Source organism: Ursus maritimus, unplaced genomic scaffold (assembly GCF_017311325.1).
Source record: "Ursus maritimus isolate PB19 unplaced genomic scaffold, ASM1731132v1 scaffold_4, whole genome shotgun sequence".
NCBI classification, from domain to species: Eukaryota; Metazoa; Chordata; class Mammalia; order Carnivora; family Ursidae; genus Ursus; species Ursus maritimus.
This window is the reverse complement of record NW_024426552.1, coordinates 44,723,558-44,744,972: the sequence shown is the minus strand read 5'-3', so window position 1 is coordinate 44,744,972 and position 21,415 is coordinate 44,723,558. Positions and strand designations below refer to the sequence as shown.

Below are 21,415 nucleotides of genomic sequence, written 5' to 3'. Positions count from 1 at the left end.
GGTTTCTACAATAGCTGTGATGCATGTAATGTTCTTACTCTTTCACTTCCATATTAGCTTAGAATAGTCCCAAAGAAGATCTATTCACACTGAGAATAAAACAAAAATTTAAGGGGCATTCAGCTGGCTTAATCAGAAGAGCATGCAACTCTTGATCCTGGGGTCATGAGTTCTAGCCCCACACTGGGTGTAGCAATTACTTAAATAAATAAACTTTAAAATAATAATAAAAGTATTTATAACTTCCATAGCTCAATTTTGGGATATGCTGACGAGTCACTGGTTACATTAAAAGTCTCAAGGGCCCTCTGGCCCCATGTTGAACTAGTAAGACATAAATTAATAGGCATTTTAAAGTCATTTGCTAGAGGTGGAAACGTTGTATAAGAACATTCCAAGTGTTCAAACTCACATCTAAGAAGCCTGAGGCAGTGGTAGTGTTGCCTTCTCTTACCTGCACTTTTAGGAATCTGTTTCCCAAAGGCTCCCGAAGGTGAGGGATGTGGTTAGGGTCCCAGAGGCCTGGGAGCCTGTCTGCTAAATTGTCGGAGCCCCTCCACTAGAAATAACCCAAGACAAAGGGCTGGGTTGCTTCGTTACTTGCAAGAGCTGAAAGAAAACACAAAGATAGTATGCTTATTAAGAATGGGCTCAACTGCCCAAGAAAAACCTTAAGCCATTAAAAAATGTTTAATAAATACATTATCTTAGTAAACTCACTTCTGACCCCTCCCAAAATGCTTGACAGAATGATGAAATCACCAAAAACAAAACAAAAATCCAAGAACAAAACCGGCAGCATATATTGCATTACTATAGTTCAAGGCTGGTTATCCACAGGGTCCAGCTCGGTCTCCTTGGGAGGAAAAAAAAAAAAAAAAACAACCCATATCCAGTTCAATTAATCCAAAACAACCTGGTAATGAAAGAACCATCTGTCTTATTTTTCAGCTTCTCTCCACACATACACACAGCTTTATTGTTAAATGCAGAGGTGAGAGAGGGAGCTGTTGCTCTGAAAACCCTCCGAGGAGGAAGGGAAGGGAAACAGGAGAATGAGGAGGAGGTTAAGAAGAATGAAAATATCCAGAAGAAAGTGAGGGGAAAGGAAGCATGGAGAAATTACAAGAACAACTGGTTTAAGAATGTGCTGTGGGCTACCTTCTCAAAAAAATTTTGAAAAAAAAAATCCCAAACTGCTCTTGCTACAGCCTTTCTTACACAAGACATTGCGGTGTCTTGTGTAAGAAACAAACCAAAACATTGCACACTCTGCCCTTGTGCTAGTAGAAAATATTATTAAAAAAATTTTTTTAGGAAACAAATATCAAAATATAAAACCAACAAAATATGGCAAATACTTTAAGAAGTCACTATGAACTCTAATGTCCTACAATAAGGAAATAATTGTACTTAGCTATTATGAAAATCATTTAATAACATGAAAAAATATTTAGATTCTACCAAGAAGGAAAAATTTGAGAAGCTGAGAACACGAAAATTATTTCTGTGTATAAGATGGATGTGCATGTGACACATTACTGAACGACACTAGAGAAAAATGAAATCCGCTGATCTGCTAAGTTGTGGGTTACAGGGAATTCTGGTTTTTGAAATTGAAAATTTATAAGACACAAAAAAACGCTTATTTCCACTTTTGAAATGCCAAGTAGTTGATGCATTTAGAAATTAGAAGAAAGGCAAAGTGGTGTTTTCTAGTAGCTTCTATTATAATGGAAGTCTCCACTGTGAAGCAGAATTTTGAGCCTAAGGAAATTATGGATAATTATACATTTGTGCCTCAGAATCATTCTCTCTAAATGCAAAGAAAGTACAGCTCCTGGGTTTCTATCATCTTCTGCCCACTAGTACTTATTACCAGCTGAAAGTAAAGGAGAAATCACAATTTTGAAGTTGGAAGGGTCCTTTAAAATGATCGAGTCTGAATACCTGGTAAAGAAACCCCAAGCAGTCTCATCAGGAACACTGGGGGATGGGGACTTAGTTACACCTGGAGAAACTTAAATCAAGGCAGCAAACAAGATCACCCATTCTCATGTTTGAATGACCGTCATGAAGAAGAGGCATTAGCCTGGTTCTGAAGGCTTAGTGAGGTGGGGGGGGGGGGGTAGGGGGGGTATAAGCCCAAACCAGTAAACGCAGTATTCAAGGAGTTAGGTTTGAGCTCAGTAAGAGAGAACCTGCTAATATTTGGGTTGCCGAAAGATAATACAGGTTGCATTATTGGCTAATGAGTCACTTGTTACTAAAGATACTCTGTTCTAAAAACCACTTGGGAAGCATTTGGACAGCAGTGCTTAACAAACTTAAATGTCCATTGGCATCACTCGAGCATCTCGTTAAACTGTGGCTTCTGATTCAGTAGGTCTGGGGTGGGGCCGGAGAATCCGCATGTCTAGCAAGCTGCCAGGTAATGTCAAGGCTGTGAGTCAAGATTGTCAAGAATGTGACTCGACTATAAGCCTTAGACTGTGATTTAAACCAGTGTTCCCCAAAGTGCACAGAGTCTTCTAACCATACGACTTCAAAAGGACTCTTCCACCTTGATTTGGGGGCAGATGACTAATAAATAGCGTAAGTGGTGATTAGCAGGATTTTGTGAGTCCACACATTCAAAATTCAAAGAAAGTTTGTATCTTGGTATCTTACAGGACCTGCCCCCATCATACTTTTGAACAATAATTAATTTTGCACAATTCTAAAGAAGAGATGTTTTACTTCCACTAAAAAAAAATGATGGTCATCCTCCAAGCTTGGCAAATATTTAAAAGCAAATAACTACATTGTAAATAAGCACTCAGCATTCAAAAATGCAGTAACTTATGATTTCAGTATACAACAGCGAACAGAGAAGTAGAATGAAAGAAAATATAGCTATAAATTTTTCCCAGTGTTCTGTGGTATAAAATCGGGTGTCTCCAAAGGTGGGGAGGGGGTAAGTCTCCCAAGGCTACAATTTGTGGCCTTTTCAATGGAGGGCTTTGCATTATTTACCTAGCCCTGAAATTTCACTTCCCTACCATCCATCTGGGTCATAAAAATTCCTTCAGTGTTTGGAAAGTCCCTGTTTCGGCTCTGCTCCCCTATCAAATAAATCTGGACTTTAATCAGCTCGAAATCCTATGTGATGTCTTTCCTGGAGAAATGTGCTAATATCTGAACACAGACCTTCCTTAAATTTGAAAGCGTTCTTATGTTTCTCTCCCAGAGTAAATAAACCAACAACTAAGAGGGAACCAGTCTCCTGTCTTTCTTCTGACTCTGAAAGTCAGAGTTCGCTGTTTCAGTTTGCTTGAAAGTTATAAGTAGCATTCTATCTGATTGACAAAAGCCCTTTTTTTCAAGCTGCTTATTTACTTGTCAGTTAATTCTGAATGAACCTAGCTTATTCTGCTCCTCGGGAAGTAGCACCTGTTAATTCCTCTTTTGCTATAAAAGTGAGTTAACATGGGTAAGCCGTCAGATGAACCTGCACAAAATCTTAAGAGTAAAGTACTGGAAAATTTTCTGCTTTCCACAGCACATGAAAATATGTGATGATACTTATATTACTATCCATCAGATGATTCTCTAAAGCCAAACTACAAATACGATGCAAATCTTAATTTGGGGTATTTTATAATATTATTACAAGTAAACAAATACATGTGATAAGTATTTTTTTATGAAATCATATAATCCTAGATTTACTTTCTAATACTAGTAGGTTAATCCTTTTGGCAAAGTGAGTCAAATTGATTTCCTGATAAAATTAACTCTGAACGTTTCCACCATCTATAATAACTGTTGATTTCATCAATAAATAATTTCTCAATGCCTACTGTATACCAGACATTGTCCTAGGCACTAAAGATAAAGTAGTGAAGGAAAAAAAACCCAGATGACCAACCGGGAGAGAGGCAGATATTAGCAAGCAGTTCACAAGTAATTATTTGAAGTACAACTATGATATGGGTAGAAACTGACCCAGGTCCGGAAGGACAGGGAGCTTCTCTGAAGAGTCTGGGGGAATTCTCAGAGAACTCCACTGAAGAGTTAACCAGATGAAAGAGGGTGAAAATGAAAAACATTCCTGGCAGAGGAAAGAGCATTTGCAAAGATTCTTAGGTGAGAATGAAAACTTTACACAGAAGAACTGAGGCTGCTGATGGAGTAACGCTGGCAACGGTAACAGCTAATCTCGGCGGCATGCCTACTGCACGCGTGAGCTCCCAGTCCTCCCCAGCACCGCCCGGGCAATGTCACTCGAATTCTACAGCTAAGGCCACAGAAAGGCTTAGAGAGGTCAGCTTGCCCAGGATCTCAAAGCTGGAAGGTGGCAAGCCGCGGTCTCGTCTAGGGAATCTGCTGCCTGGGTGCTAACTCTGGACCCGTAAGCTGCGAGAACTTCCCAGGAGCAGGTGAACGTGGGCTTTCCTCACGTTCCAGATTCGTTCTGTCAACTTTCCTTTTCCACAGAATGGCACTGTGAAATAGAGATGTATTCGAATAGCTTCAGCCTCATTTCCAGAGTCTTGATAAACACACAGTTCCTGGTTGGAACCTATTTCATTAGGAAATGTTACAAGGAATTTTTTTATTACAAAACATTAATGGAAGTCCATATGTTAATATAACAAATGCCCGTGAACCCATTAACCGAGATAACCATATCTTCTCAGGGACTTCTTTAAAACGCACATTTATGCTCCCCTTCCTGTCCCTGTTCCTCTTCTCCCAGGGACAACCACTATCATGAATTTGATAGAGAGCCAGTCCACTTTTTATTCGCAGGCATACGTACGTACGCACGCACACACACATTCATAAACATTATATGGCATATGATACTGTTCTAAGTAATGTTTAACATTTACATAACAAATTTATAACGTTCTGAAATTTGTGTTTTTCACTCGACACTTTCGATTCTGAGTTCCATCCATACTGATGTGATGCAGAAAGATCTGGCTCATTCTTTTCAAGTTCTGAGAATGTTCTATCGACCAAATATATCACAAAGTTATCCATTCCCTACTAGCAGACATTTAGGTTGCTTTCAGAGGATTGCTTATCTAAATGCCATTTCGGAGCCAAATCTCTTTTTTTTTTCCAATCTAGATAAAATATTTTACTGAGACAGTGAATCTTAGAAATTGCTAGAAATACTTCAAAATTGAAATTTCCGGGGTGCCTGGGTGGCTCAGGTGGTTAAGCGTCTGCCCTCAGCTCAGGTAATGATTTCCGGGTCCAGGGATCTCCCCCCCTCCCTCTGCCCCTCCCCACTCCTCATTCTCTCTCTTTCTCAAATAAATAAATAAAATATTCCTAAAAAATAAAATAAAATTGAAAATTTCCCTTTTAAATAGGGTTTTTCTCTAAAGAAAGAAATCTTTGATAATTCAAGTCATATAGAAACACCTAGATCATTAAAATACTGCAGCTCTCTGAAAAGGGGAAGTTAACAGTGTTTTAAATGAGAAAGTAAATTTCTAGTTAAGTTGAATCTATACTAATCCTGTTGAAAACAAAACATACTGAAGACTGAAGAGAAAGTAGGTGCAGAAAAGAGTCTGTTATCTTACAACCACTTTCTCTTTCTGGGCAACCACACTCAGAAAAATCAGAGCATTTGAGCAAGCAGATAAACAAAACAAACATTTCTCTGGAATGCTCTGTTCTGTGCTTTGGCCAGAAAATAATCCAAGGCACAACCACACACAAAGATAACCAAATCTTTCTTTAGACTCAAGGGACTGGCAACTGCCTACTATGTGCCGGAGTCAATGTTTGCTAAAGAAGACCCTTAAACAAAGCAATAAAACGATCTTGAAGTCGTTAGGCCTATAAACAGTGGGACTGAAAACAATCATCGACTGACATTAATGGAACTTTTCAAAGGACACTGTAGCAAGTTTTACTATAAAGTGTAAACTAAAATCAACTCCACAAATCCGTGAAGACCCATCTATGGGATTCCTACACCTTTAACATTGTTTCCTATAAAGAAGATTTCTGGGAAAGCCTCCAAAGGCCGATGTTTTAAAATATGGGTAACTGTTTACTAATAGCTGCATTCTTCATGCTAGAAGACAACTTAGTCCAGAAAATGCAAAAGGGAATTTGAAGAAGGGCATTTGTCCTTAGAAGGAAAGGGAAGTAAAGTCTCCTAGCAGGTTTCCGAAGAAGGGTACACCACCCTCATGTAGGTAAATAGAAGAAGAAATCTGGATTTCCAATGAAAGAAGTAACTCCATCACATTGGGGGTCCCAATGGATTCAGACTGTGTGGCCCCATTTTCACACAAGCCAAATGTCTTAGCACGTTCCATAGGCAAGTCAAGGAGATATAACTTCTAGATCCCTGGACTCCAGCCCAAGAAATGTTACTGAGCTTAGGAAAACCCTTCCAGGCTTCCGGAGGTGGCCCTGAACCCAACTGAAATTTATCCTACCAGCAGTTCAATAAAATAACGGGCCAAGAGGCAGCTTCCTCATTCATTCATCTATCTGTCCATCCATCACAGGTATTTATTACTCAGACATCCCATGGCACGAGATCTCACAGTGTAAGGGTATCTGGGCCAAGAAAGCAAACCCCTACAGTCACAATTTTAAACACAGACAAACATACCAAACATAACCTTCTGCCTCATTCTAACCTCTTTTTTTTTTTTTAAAGATTTTATTTATTTATTTGACAGAGACAGAGACAGCCAGAGAGAGAGGGAACACAAGCAGAGGGAGTGGGAGAGGAAGAAGCAGGCTCACAGCAGAGGAGCCTGATGTGGGGCTCGATCCCATAATGCCGGGATCACGCCCTGAGCCGAAGGCAGATGCTTAACCGCTGTGCCACCCAGGCGCCCCTCTAACCTCTTACCTACAGATTCAAAGTGCACATTTTATCAGTTTTCATCACACAATATGTGTATCGTGCAGAATACATGATTAGCCCCAAACCTACAATTTTGTTTTGCATTCCCCCTCAAAGGGCAAAATAGAAATAAATAGTATAAACAGTAGGAACCAGAAGTTGAAAGAGACTCAGCATAAGTATAAGGCATCACAGATAGACCAGAAACCAAAAGTAGGATCACTTGAACTTTTGAAACTCCCCCCCACATCTGATGATTTTTAAAAATGTCCTGAAGACCTCCCCATAGTTAGTAGCAGTAAGGAATGACTTCTGGACAGAAAGGAAGGGGTATATGCTACGGACATATGAGGCTAAGGGACAGTCTGTGCTACGAGCAGTTAAGTAAGGCAAAAGCCACCGAGTCCCTAGGTTCCCAAGCAAGGCTACAAACGAAGAGAACAGGAAGTGGCCCAAGTCTGTGGGTCCCACCCTGGGGACCTCACAACAGTACAGTCCTTGTAGTTTCCCTAACACCAGAAACTCAGCCCGGAATAAAAAATAGGTAAGTTGTAAGGCAGACTAAAACGAATCCTTTGCTAAAGGAAGTACTCTGTTGTCCAGTATGTTTTGCGTAGTTTCTTATTACTTACTAAAGCCTAATTGTTGGGCTGCTTTTTGATCTGAGGGCTTTTTTATTTTCTCAAATGAGAACTGGTCTTTGATATCTCTAAGGTCAGCAAAATGAAACCTTAATTTACAGCATGCCATACTATTTGAAAATAGAGATTTCATTTAAAGAATAAAGTTTGGGTTGGTTGGTTGGTTTCCCTATCAAGGACCAGAGGAACCGGGGAAAACTGGCTGGAGGATGCGGCCCCGGCCTGGTGTGGTAGGACGGGTAAGGACTCCTCAGCAAAGGCCCGGCAGGCAATGACGGGAAAGCTCTATGTTTGTTTCCCAGGGCTTCAAGCACAAAGTACCACAAACAGGGTAGCTTCTGATGACAGAAGGTTATTGTCTCATAGTTCTGGAGGCTAGAACTCCAGGGTGTCGGCAGGGCCGTGCTCCCTCTGAAACCTGTAGCAGAGAAATCCTTCCTTGCTTCTTTCTAGCTCCTGGGGGTTGCTAACACTCCTTGGCATTCCCCGGCTTATAGATGCGTCATTCCAACCACTGTCTCCATGCGGTGTTATCCCTGTGCCTCTGTCTTCACACGGGTGCTTCTTACAAGGACACCAGTCATACTGGACTAGCAGCCCATGCTACTCCAGCATGACCTCATCTCAACTAATTGCATCTGAAATGACCCTATTTGCAAATGAGGTCCCAACCTCAGGTACTGGGATTTAGGACTTCAACGTGTCTTTTTCTGAGGGCCACAATTCAACCTAGAACATTCTTCCTGACATGCCCAGTCCTCACTCTCAGCCAGAAGGACTCTGGTGCTCTAGAGCTCTTTAGAATACCTGGGTGTTAATTCAAGTTAAAGAGAAACAAACAGAAAAGATTACCCTTCGGTAGTGAAAGTCAGAACAGTGATTACGTTTAAGGAGGAGAGTGGTGACAGGGTGGGAGCCCTGGAGGGCAGGCAGTGCCCTAGCTCTTCATCCAGAGGCATGTGACATGGGGAGGGGGGGGCTCGCTGGGAAGAAATGCAGGAAACTACACTTACACGGTTTTGTACTCCGCTGTATGTCCGATATATTTCCATGAAAACATTACTTTAAAAAAATTAAAGAAATTGGAGCTGTCCAAGAAAATAGAGGTCTTAGCAACCTAAGCAGAGCCTCAGAGAGGGGCACTGTCTGGGAGAAGCCACAACCCAAGCGTTAGCCACTTGAGCGGCCAGTTTACCTGAGATGTTCAACTCCTAGGAGCAGGTGTGTAACCAGAAATGCTCAAGTAATTTACTTAAGATGAGAAGAATGCGAAGGCCAAGGAATCACATATTTGAACTGGCAGATTGGAAACTCCTATATATGAGTGATAATTAAAAATTTTGTTTGATTAGCAGAGACCCATTATAAGTCATAAGGCTACATCCCCCCCTCAGCAGTGCTGGAAACATGCTAGGGCACTTTTTGCTTTGCCCTCTGTTTTCCTACCCTCCTTGCAGACCTCTCCCACACATTCCATTTTCAGGCTAATTACAGTTCAAGTAAGTTCCAAAGTTTTTTCTTTCACATCTCATTCTTCTCTGGGAATTTTAAACTCTTGTGGTTAGGGTGTTCTGGATCCGATTGCTTAATCTCCAAGCAAGAGAAATCAACACCAAAGGACAGAGTTAAAGTGCTGGACACCACTCAGACTTAGCGGAAAACATATTTTTGGAGTAAAAACACAGCATGCAATTATAGAAAATGAAGCTATGAACAGAAGCACTGGGCTTTCTGTTGTGTAAAATGTATTAAGGAGGAACCGAAAGTTTCAAGGCTAGGAAGTTGTAGTGATCCTCTTACCTCTTCTCCCTGGGTGTCTCTGTCCCACTGAAGCCCATCCCTATTCTCAATTTGCAAATAGAATCCCATGCTTCAGAAGTCTCAAATGACATTTAATATTTCTATGTTTGAAATTCCTGGACTATTAAAGAGAGCTCCAACATCAATTACCCATCACCATTACTAATGTTTTCATCATTTTCTCATGAAAGCAGCAAATGGAAGAGATGTACTCCATGCCACATGTACAATCCAAATCCAGTATTAGAAGCAATGTGAACCATTTGCCTATTATAAATTGTCCATATAGACCTACATTCCCCAAGTGCGCGACCTCTTAGGAGATGCAAACATCCTAGGCCATAGGTCTGAGTCTGACTGAGCTGACGCCTATGTTCTCTCCTGGGGCATCTCCTAAAATGCTTCACTTTGAACACCATGGTCGAAAAGCACTAACCTTTGCACAGTTCTTAGTCATTCTCAATACTGTTTCATGCTTCAGCACCTTTGACCGCACTGTTTGCACCTTCTGGAATGTTCTCCTCACCTTCCCAACAGTCCCTCTCCCCACCATAGCTCAGAATCATCTTTTGTATTCTGCTCTTCAGGGAGGACTTCACTTTCTACCTTCACTCTGCATTCGGATGAGGACAGAGGAGAGTCTAAGAAAGAAAGCACAGGTAACGCTGTTTCAAGAATAAGGATAACTATCATACTTTTTAAACCACCTAAAAAAATTCAGGCTAAAAGATGTTGAGATTTTTAGTGGGCATCTGAATAGAGCAGTTTTTACTTCTTAAATTTATTGTTTATTGTGAAAAACTCCTAGTGCTACTCAACCAACAGATTTTCATTCCCAATTCCACCCAAAGCCCGTATGCCTGCATGTGTGTGCACGCGGGGGCACACGCGTGTGCACACACACACACACTGCATTCCTCCATGTGACTTTAGATCCCTAGATAGTAAACAGCACAGCACCTGGCACATCATAGGTGCCCAAACATTGGCTCCTGTTCACCGAAGAATAAAGAAATACAACAACATGAGTACATCAATAAAGTCCAAAGTGAAGCCAGGTGCTAAGATGAAACAGACTTAAGGAAAAATTAGAGCTCGATGAGGCCAAGCAGAAAGTCTTTCTGGAGAAAGTTAATTTTTAACAATTTGAGGAAGAATAGAATTGTAATAATAGCTATCATTATAGAGTTTTAACAATAATAACGGTAAGTAATACAGATTAAATGGTATTTGGCAGAAACTATGCTGACCTATTTATGTGTGTTTTCTTTTATTGCAATAATGTGATATGGCCCTTACGTCAAGTTTATAAACAAGGGAAGTGATGCTCAGAGTCATTAGGCAACTTGTGCAAAGTCACGCAGTTATAAGCCATGAAGCTAGAAAACGAACACAGGATATCCTCTGGCCTGTGGGGGAAGAGTGGGGTGGAAGGGGAAAGGCATTAAGTAGCAACAGACCATCTCAAGCGAAAGCACTGGAAGGCCGGCAGTGACTACAGGTTCCAATGGGAGAATAAAATGAAAGGTAGCATCGTGAGATAACAGAAAACTTCAAAGACCAGTTGGAGAAATTCTCTGGATTTCTGAGTAGAAAAAATTTCCATAATGAAAACCATGCTTCAAGGATGTTATCATAAAAGGTACATGGACAGGAATATTGGTGGTCACAGGTAGAGAGCTTAGATAGAAGATTAAGAATATTATTGTATCATTTTATGGTTAGAGCAGAAGACCCCTACCCACCAAAGCTGTGAAAACATTTTTTTTTTTTTTTTTTTTTGGCAATAGGTGGACCAGATTTGTCCTCCAAACAACTCAGTGTCTGGAAACATATATAGGTACTTCATGATCAGAAAGCATGCCTCCCTCTTAATATCCTGCTTATCAAAATATCCAATTATTTCTAATTTATTTGTAGCAAAGCTGGAATCAAACAAGAGTAATTAGCTAAACTACTTTTACCTAAAATATTGGCATATACCTAAATTTGACATTTACCTAAAATATTGGCTCCAAATATCAAAAGTAATTTGAAAGAAGTGTCCTTTATCTCACAAACATCATTTACATTTACAACAGAAAGTTCTTTTAACTTTCAAGTCTATCAGTTAAATAAAATTATAAATTAATTGTTGTTGCTAAAAAGCTATTGAATATCCTTTCATGTCCTAGTTGAAGGCCTGGATTATCATCTCATTGCTCTTATCTAAATGCAACTGGATAACCCATTTTCAACTTGTTAATACAGCTATAAATCATCCATTAAAATGTCTGGGAATTTTTTTTTTAAATCTCTACCTTTTTATGCTTTGGCTCCATGCTAAACACAGAAAATGTACACATTCCCTCATATCTGCCTCCTCTACCCTTTCATAAACAACTCTTCTATACTAAAGGATTGCACAAGATTTTAATAAAAGCATTTAATTTTGTTTCATATATTTTCTTTTTATTAGTTTATCTTAAAAACATGTTTAATTTTAATAAAAGTGGCACCTTCTGCAGTGCTTGCCTAAATATTTGCAATAGAATATTTTCTAAGAAGAAAATTCCACCAACTGTCAGGAACAAAGGACTGATAACCTCTCTGAGGACTAAAATCTGATGGGGTGGGGGGAGCGGACTCCATAGAAACAGCTCGAAAACAAGAAGGCTGTGTTTATACAGCATTATGTGTTTGTGGGACAGAAAATATAAAAGGCAAAACCTCTAAATATTTAGGATTTTAAAAATATGAATACAGAATACCTCTATTAACCAAAACGGTGCTCTGGAAGACATCATTCTCTGTGAGAAACTTTGTCACTATGAGTCTCAGCAGGAGCCCCTAGCTGGCCCCTGTGACGAACCACAGCCCCTCAGTTCTTGCTCCCCAGCTCTTCTTCCCATTCCTCCCAGCTCTGGCAGTCTTGATGAAGGGAACTTTTCATCCCCCACGGCATTTATATGTATCTCATTTAACTAGGTTAAATGATTCTTATTCTTATTAGATAAGAATCTAAGAAAGTTTACAATAAGTGTTGGCACTTGAGCAATACATGTCTCTGCCTACCAAAGTGCCTGAAACTGTGGACTTAAAGATGTACTATTAAAGAGGGAAATGACTTTATTATTCACATCTTTGGCACACACATTTATTTCCTCAGTAATATGACCACAGACCTGACCCAACTCAAATCGTCATAAATTATGAATTATGAAACTGTACTGAAAGTTTACTGGGGCGCCTGTCTGGCTCAGTTGATTGAACACGCGACTCTTGCTCTTGGGGTCGTAACTTAAAGCCCATGTGTGGCTTAGAGCTTACTTAAAAACAGAAAGAAAAGAAAAGAAAAGAAAAGAAAAGAAAAGAAAAGAAAAGAAAAGAAAAGAAAAGAAAAGAAAAAAGAAGAGAAAAGAAAAAAGAAAGGGAAAGAAAAAGGAAGGAAGAGAGAGAAAGAGGGAGCAGGAAGGGAGGAAAGAAAAAAGAAGAAAGTTTACTGTACATGGAAACAAATTTAAGACTATCCATCTGATGACATTTACACACTGGTCTCTTTCTGTCAACACAAGTACACTATAATATTTTCAAAAAGAAAAACCTTTTCAAAGCCAAAAGAGTTTTAATTAACATATAAATCCACAGGGATGAATTCATCTTTCACCTGCTTTCTCCAATGGGTAGTTTTTGAGATACCAAGTTGATAATCTTAATAGTTACAAAAAATGAATCATAATAGTTATAAAGATGTTACAACTGAGCTAATGTATTAACATTGTGAGTTAATCCAAGGACACTGATTGAGTCATTTGGCAAATGTTTGTTCTATCTGTAACACTGCACCAAGTACAGAAGACCAGGGGCGAACAGGACAAGATGTAATCATTGCCTTATTAGATAGAAAGGTATTCCAGATTTTAGCCCATCAGCCAGAAAAAAAAAAAAAAAAAAAAAAAAAAAAAAAAACAGATACAAAAGGTTTCAAGTGAGTTGTTCAAGTTACGTATATTAGTGTCATTAAGTATTTAAGTTAATAAACAGGGCATGTGGCTAAAGAATTTCAGTAACAATTTTCTAAGGAATGTACCAAGCTCCCCCAAAGGGTAATATACTGGTGATGAGGAGCTATCCTGGAGTCAAAGGATAATGGCTAAGAGGCTGGGGACTTGTTCATTTCTGATAAACCAGTGCTAGTAGGAGACACCAGCCTGGACATAAGCCTTCATGATTTAAGTATTACTCTAAAATCATTTACAAAGACCAATAGAAATGAAATTTCTCAGGCATAGGCTATTCCCATGACAAATATTACAAAAATCTTGCACATTTCCACTGAAACTGTACTCTAAAAAGCAAATAAACCTCCCATAACAGACTGCGTAGGCATCAGCCTGGGAGAGAAGGAGCAGGTATTCAGGAAAGGCAAGGCCTTTGGATTACTTAAATTTTCACCTCTTGTGACAATCATTGTCTTACAAAAGATATCAATTGCAATTGATTTGCCTAACTAACATAATTTTTAGTATCTAGTTTTAGATCTCACCAGCCAACCCAAAGACTTCTTAGAAATACCTAGAGGTCCAGTCTGGAGAGAGATTGAGAAATCAGAGCTAGTGATGCAGTCTTACGCATGAAGATGAAACTAAGTGAGTATATGGATTTATTTCAGAGGGTAAGAGGTCCAGCGTCTGGGGTCCTTTGAGCCCTGCTTCTCTGCATGGATGCCTGCGCCCTGGCCTGGGGTGAGGCAGGAGAAATCACTGAGGGCCAATTAAAAGACAGAAGTAAAGCTGAGTGAGGGTGAATGTGTGATTACGTGTGTGTGTGTGTGTATGACAGAGGGAGAGAGAGAAGTGGGAGGGGAGACAGGGAGAGAAAGTGAGAGACACAAACAGGAAAGCCCATGCCCAGTGGGTGAAGACTGATATAATCTCTAGTTAAAAATCTCTGGTGGCATCCCATTCTAATGAAAACAATTAAAGCTCCTTTCCAAAACTTGAAGGCTTCGCATCAATGGTCTCCCCCCCCCCATCTCCCTCACTGACTGCATCTTCTTCCCTTTTGCACTCCTCTCCACCTACAAGTTCTCCAAAGACCCCCCAATTCATTCATGCCTCAGGGCCTTTGCAGTTGCTGTTCCCTCTTCCTAGAAAGCTTTGCCTTCTGCTTTTCACTGGACAGCCACTTCTCATTCACATTTCAGTTCAAATACCACTTCCTCAGAGACGCTCTCCTATTGCTCTAAAGAAGCTCCCTCTCTAGCACGCCCTGAGGAGCACTGCCTTGTATCTGAAAGATAGTTCTCATTTATTCGTACCTTGTTTATTGACTCCATTCCCCACAAAAACATAAGGTCTATAAGAGCAGGAGCTCTGTCTATTTTGTTCAACACTGCATGCCCTTCCCCCATCTCCAGTACCTAGACTATCTCCCGTTACGTAGAGGATACTGAGTAAATATTAGCTGAAACTCACTTCCCACCTTAAGGATGCAGAAAGTCACTCAAGATTTACCAAAAAACCACTCTCTGCTCCCTTGCCACCCCTACCTTCCACCACGGTGACTGTGACCCACAGCCACACCAGCTCCAGGCCCTCTTCCACAACCTGCGGCAGCTCGCGTCCTTCGCAAGCATCTCCAGCTTCCTTGCCATGTCTTCTTCATCTGGAGGCTTCAGGCTCCTCATCTACAGATCTTTCCATTCCCAACCAGATAAAAGTAGGTCAAGGTTTAAAGGATCCTTCAAAGACCAGCATTACATGCCACTAAACACACTGTGTCTTAAGTACGAGGGCAAAAAGAGAGAATGGGGAAGAACATCTTTTCACCCAGCTTTTCAGTGTTTGTGATTTAAAAAAAAAAAAAAAATTCCCAAGGGCTGGGTGCTTTCCTGCCTCTCTTTCCCAGTGGTCCAAGAAGAGGAAAGCCCCTCCCTGGTCGGTGCAGAAGGCTGACAGTAAATGGTAAGCTAGCCAACCCCCACTCCCCCACCTCCACCCACCTCCCACCCCCGGTTAACAAAAAGTCTCCAAGAAGAGGAAATATGAGCATGGAACACAGACTCAGGTCCTACTGGTCCTTACTTTCTTTTGCCCTCAAACTCATCCCCAGAACCTTACCCCTTCTTAGCCTGACTGTATGGCAGCCAAGTTCCTGACCCTGTCTAAGACCCTACTGCTTATTCAGTGCTGGGAATCACCACCAGGGGAAAGAACGCCTGCTACCTCAGCAGGCGAGGGAACAGCGCTTCTGACATCCTACTGTAGAACCAGAAATACAGTTTCTTACTGACCCGCTGTGATGTCCAATGCATCCACTGGGTGCCGGACATCAAGCTTGCTCCAAATCAAAGACATTTTTTATTGAAGTATAATTAACATACGGTGTAATAACAAGTAGATTTTTATTTTCAACCCATAAAGGGTTCACCTGGAAATTCTGGTGTGTGCTGTTATCCACCATAGTCAGAATAAATAGGGGAGGTTCATTTAAACTGTAAGAGTAGGGATGTACCCCTGGGAAGACTTCTTCCAGGCAAGAAGGCTGAGGAGGAACTTCAGTGAAAATATATTCAGAATGAAAAGAATTTTTAGAACACAATCCCTTGGAGATAACATATCCTCCTGAATTTGGCCAGACACAGCACACCAAAGATACAGAGAAGACAGAAGATACCTGACAAAAGTCGGAAGTTGTCAGAAGGAAAGAAAGACAAAGTACGCAGACCACCTGTTCCAGAAGCCCAGACTGAGGGGTAACTGAGAAAGTATATTCAGATCAGAGAATATAGACCTTGAGTGTGTGCAAGGCAAAGGTGAATGATGTGCACAGATAATGGAACAATCTGTGAGGAATGATTGCTATGCAGGTTCCTGGGATGGGGTTAAGGCAGAGGGTGAGCAGACATTCATGGGATCCATTCTAAGTCACTCACACCAGGGCAATCTTAGTTTAACTATAAAATGGGGCTAATTACTCCTGTCTCATACAGCTGGGGGGAAGATTTAATAAAATAACACATGTGAACACACGGGATCACAGTGGGTGCCACAGAAGTTTCGTGTTTTCCTTACCTCCTTGATAAGCATCACTGGACTGTAGATTCAATAACTATCTGGCCCCCGATCCTGGATGGAATCATTCCCACAGAAGCCAAGGGGTAATCTGCATGGCTAGCAGAGGCTGTTTATCAGAGACCTATGGGAAACGCGGCACATTTCGCCTCTCTCCTACAATATGCCACGTGATGTGGAACACAGAAGTACCTCCGACAGAGGAAAACAGCTGCCACTACGTTCTCGAATGAGATAATCTGAGAATTATAATTTTCTTGAGAATTATATTTTCACAAAAGACAGACTTATGTTTTGGTTTGTTTGTTTGTTTTTTCCCAACAGTATGCTTTCAATGGTATTCTTCTGGCAATTACTGTCTATTCCTTTCTGAGCCTCAAAGACTTTTATGGATTTGGGGCATAAGAACGAATTGAATATGTCCAACAAATCTACTGAAACGTGGTCTCATTTTATTGCATCTGTATAAGGAGACATACAATCTGGATTGTGACATTCAGGGACTATGGTAAAAATATCGCTCCAGGGAAGAAGCCCCACTGGGCAAGGAATGACAATCTTCTCCTCCACATAAACAATTAAGGAAGGCTCACCAAGCCGGATCAGGGTAATACAATCAGTCTCTGAAAAAGTTCTCTCCCTATAAACCGAAGTTGCTATTATCTCAAGTGTCCCTGAGTCAGGGCGCCTGGGTGGCTCAGCTGGTTAGGCGTCCCACTCTTGATCTCAGCTCAGGTCATGATCTCAGGGTCCAGAGATGGAGCCTGGTGTTGGGCTCTGTGTTCAGCAGGGCATCTGCCTGAAGATTTTCTCCCTTTGCCTGTCCCCTCCTCCCCCCACTTTCTCTCTCTGAAATGAGTAAAACTTTAAAAAAATAATAAAGTGTCTCTGAGGCAACGGGCCGTATCAGCCACTACAGACTACAAAACAATCTGAGTGTCTTTTTTGTGTATCTGGGTGTGAAAAGCAATCCTTGCATCAAAAACTAATGATGTACTGTATGGTGACTAACATGACATAATAAAAAATTAAAAAAAAAAAAAAAGGAAAATAACCTGGCAGCCTGACCAGATCTTCCCAAATACTTAACATCCCCGTGTAAATAAAAAGATTGTGCCACCATCTGCAGTTAGGAGAGGAAGTTCGAAGACCGGAAAGTCAAACACCCACGCTAGCACAGTACCGGCAGCCATCAGAACCCTAAACATCAGTGTGAAAATGGGGCAAGAGCCAAGGAGGGCAAGGAGTTTCTGGCCCTCCCGCAGTTCCCTTAACTACCCACCTAATCAGAGTACTCAGATGCATGTGACTTTTCTGAGCTTAGAATCTGCGGTTTATGTGGTTTCTGCTGGCATCCGCGGATGTTATTCTCATCCACTCTCCCACATACAGTTTTTAAATATTACCTTTTAATAGCAAGCACCCCCCACCCCTCTCTCCCTATCCCTTCTACTGAAGATCCTATAAGGTGTTTGGGGTTTGTTTTTAGTTTCTAGAAATCACCTACAGATTTTCTTTTAAGCCAAAATAACAGCACAGTAGAAAGAGGCTGAGATCTCCAGAGAACCCTGGAACAAGGGCCTCAAAATCACAAGTTGCTAATTTTTTATCTTGAAAACTAACCGCAGCCCAAACCCTGCGAGTTTCTCACCACCGCTCTTTCCCCCAAACTGCCTCGGTGCTTGTTTTGTTAGGTCTAGTTCTACTGTGGCGGGAAGGAAGGTTTCGTGGAAATGTTTAAAGACGAGAACCTTCCAGACCTCTAGCTCCCGTTCGCATATAGACCCTTTTACGAAACAAAGGTGAGCAAGGAGCCCCCACCCTTGTCGGCACGCGAGTGCCCAGGCTCCCTCTTCATTAGAGAAAAGCGGGTCCCAAAGCAGGTCCTCTCGACTCGCAGCGCCCCTCCTCCCGCCTTGGGGGTCCGAGCGCCCAGCAGCTCCTCTCCGCCGCGGGTGCGCCCCCAGCCCCTAAACGCGGGGGCGAGCGCAAGCGACGCTGCCGGGGCTGGGAGGGTGCGCAGAGGAGCTGTCGGTTCAGCGTGCCCCCGACCCGCGACGCTCAGCCTCAGGCTGCACAGACCCCAGGCCGCCCCAGCCAGGGTCGGGAACTCGGTCTCCCCGACCCCCAGTCACCCTCACCCGGTCAATGCAAACCCGCCGGGAAGCCGGCGGGAGAGAGTTACCGGCCAAGGCCCAGGAGCGAAGACCGCAGACGCGTACGGGGCTCGGCGGCTGGAGGCCCGCTGCTCTCCCCCCGCCGCCGCTCGCTCCAGCCGGCTGCTGCTGCTCCCGCGGCGCCTGCCGCATCGGGCCACCGAAGCCCGAGGCCGGCGGAAACCGGAGGAAGGTGGCCCGGGTCAGGGGCGGCGCGGGCACGATTCCTTCTCCACCGACCAGGCGGAGGAGCCGCGGAAGGCGAGGCGCGGCGCAGCGCCACCCGGAGTCCGACGCGCCCGGCACCCCGACGCGCCCGGCACCCCGTGCGCTGCCCTGCGCGCCCGGGTCCGGATCCTAGGCGACTGCGCCGAGCGCCTCCGGAGCAGCGGGGAAGCTCCTCCTGCTCGGCTGCTGGCGCCAGACGCGCGGTGACCACCGCCGCCGCCAAGTTCACGGAGGAAGGTGCAATGCAGAGGGAGACTGGGGGGGCTCCGCGTCCCCGGAGCAGGGAGGCCGGAGCGCAGCCGAGCCCGTACCTTTCGGGCTGGGCGGACACCAGTAGCGCGCCCTTCCCGGGCGTCCCGGACAGGAAAATCACCACGAAGGGAGGGCCGGGGAAAAGCAGCGGGTGGCTTCAGGACAAGGTAGGAGGATCGAGTTCCACAGCCAAGAAGACACTCCCATGCCGCCTTGGTTTGTTTGGAAAGCTGCAGGGGCGAAAGTGTGGGGTGGCCAGGGTACTCCCCCTCCCCGCCGGGCTGGCGGGCAGCAGAAGTAAACACATTTGCTTGGCGCACCGGGGACTTCTGTGACACCGACTGAGGCAGGCGGCTTGGTCCCTCGCAGAAGGGGGGAGGGGGGTGTACTGAGCGTCGGAATTCCTAGGCTCCGCCTTCCAAGGACAAATGTGTTAGTGCTTTTTGTCTTTTGGAGGAGAAGAACGAAGATGGGACGTGCATTTTCTTTCTTGTTAAAGTAGCTCTCTTGAGAAAAGCATAAATTAATAAAGTCCTCATACTTGGATGGCTCTGAATACTTTTTATATTTCAGTGTTTGTGAAATAATTCATTGTCTAGCAACCTTCAGCTAATAGCTCCAGCCTTCGGACATGAGCGTCGTAATCACATGCCATCAAATGACCCCAGAGGGAAGAGCCACAGACTTGGGTATAATTCAAAGCGGCAATGTGTCACGGCCCTGAAACAAAGTCCTTCATCTGTGATGGAACTTCTGGTATTTGTGTTAATTTTAACAACAGCCCTAGGAGACAGCACTTGTTATTTTCCCGGTTTTACTAACCAAAAAACTGAGAGCATTCAGAAAATGCCTATCTTTTTCCTTTTCTACAAATTGCCTTTGAAGTCACCCACACAAATTTTGAAATTTTAAAGGTGGCTCCCGAGGCGTCAGAGTAGTGAATGATGTCTAGGGAATTTGCCCATCTGGGTCAATTATGCTTGAGGTTGCTTTGCTCTTTTAGTTTCTCATTATCCTTCTCTTGTTCATGATCTTCAGAATTAAACCAGCATTACATCTCATCCACTCAGTCCTTCTTTGGATTTTTGTATCTGCAAAGTCATGTGCTAAGGGGAGAGGTCATCAGCTATTCTTAGGTGCCGTTTGTGCTGCTTTATAGGAGTGGCCGAGAAGGCACTGTTCACCCTAACCTAGTTAAAATTCCACCTCCGCCACTGGCATGCCTCACGACCTTGAGCAAGTGCCTTAACCTCAGTGGACTTCCTTCATGTCAAAAGGGATATAATACAACCTATCTTCAGGGGTTGTTAAGATTTGAATAGATGATGATCTAGAGAATTCTTGGCACAGTGCTTGGCACAAAAACCATCAGTTCAGGAAATAAGTCCTACCTACCAGTCATTGCCCACTATGAGTCAGTTGCTGCCTCTGCATCCTATCTGCTCCTCCCATCCATCCTGCGAGCGAGAATAATCTCACCCTAGAAATGAAGAAATCAGAGTCAGGAGGTTAAGAAATGTGTCCAAGGTCACACTGCCTACATTGGAGCTGTGATTCAAATGGAAGTGCCTGAGACCAAGATCAGTATTCTTTCCAGGACAGCTCATGTCTCTGTAGTTATGTGGAGCAGGGACTTCTGAGCTGTGTGACATTATTTTTTTTCTAACGCAGGACACATTGTATGGGCACATGATTGCAGCTGTGCAAACATTTTGAGTCCCTGTGGAAGGTGATAAAGAATTAAGCAGGGTGATGGGATTATAGGGTTTTAGCTCTCTCTGGGATAGTGTTTTTGGCACTTGTTTTGGGGAAAATGTTTTCACTCTGTAAATATATGTAATTTAGCCTTTGCATAAAAGGTTTATCCTAATAAGGTAGGAGCGGAAGGACCAGGAAGTAGGAGAGGACTCTTGGAAGATGCAAATTCTTTTAATGGCCCCCAAAATCATAATATTTAGGCATTGTACATACAAGGTTGGGCATTTGCTAGGATTCTTTTGTGCTTATGGATGATGTAATCTCTTTGTTAAAATCACATTGTTTCATAGGATATGGCCTCTGTGTCCCTAGGGACAAGTAAAACCCACGTTCTCCACACCACCCTGGGCTGCCATTAAGCACAGCGTAGAGTAAGATTACAGAAAATAGTACTCTTTCTCAATTCCAGTGTAGGTCCTGCCAAAAGAACAAACCCTGGAAGATAGGTTGTATTATATCACTTTTACAGGTGACGTGTCCTGGCTTTTTTGGGCATGATCGATGTAGGACTGTCTGCTTCACATAGAGGAGACCTACTCAAAGTTGTGTGCTCTCAGCAGGACAGTCACTTCCAGTGAACCCCAGGACTGGTGAGAGACCCGTGAAGTGACAAGAGACCACTTTCTTACAATATCCTCTTATAAGTTAATA

The 21,415-nt window shown here is 42.8% G+C and overlaps 1 protein-coding gene across 6 annotated transcripts in view; it reads right to left on the bottom strand.

The window, feature by feature from the left end:
* The window catches only part of ST3GAL6 (ST3 beta-galactoside alpha-2,3-sialyltransferase 6), a 60,023-nt gene extending 40,820 nt beyond the window's left edge, over positions 1-19,203 (bottom strand). For 2 of the 6 annotated variants that reach the window (XM_040621141.1, XM_040621143.1), the window contains exons 1-2: positions 18,556-18,695; positions 455-609 (exon numbers count right to left, since the gene is read on the bottom strand). The gene's annotated coding sequence lies outside the window, so the exon portion shown is untranslated. Of the gene's footprint in view, positions 1-454; positions 610-720; positions 1,356-9,751; positions 9,962-18,511; positions 18,696-19,065 lie in introns of those variants that run through there. The other 4 variants (XM_008701972.2, XM_040621142.1, XM_008701974.2 and 1 more) reach the window with 4 other exon arrangements.
* Between the last annotated feature and the right edge of the window lie 2,212 nt (positions 19,204-21,415).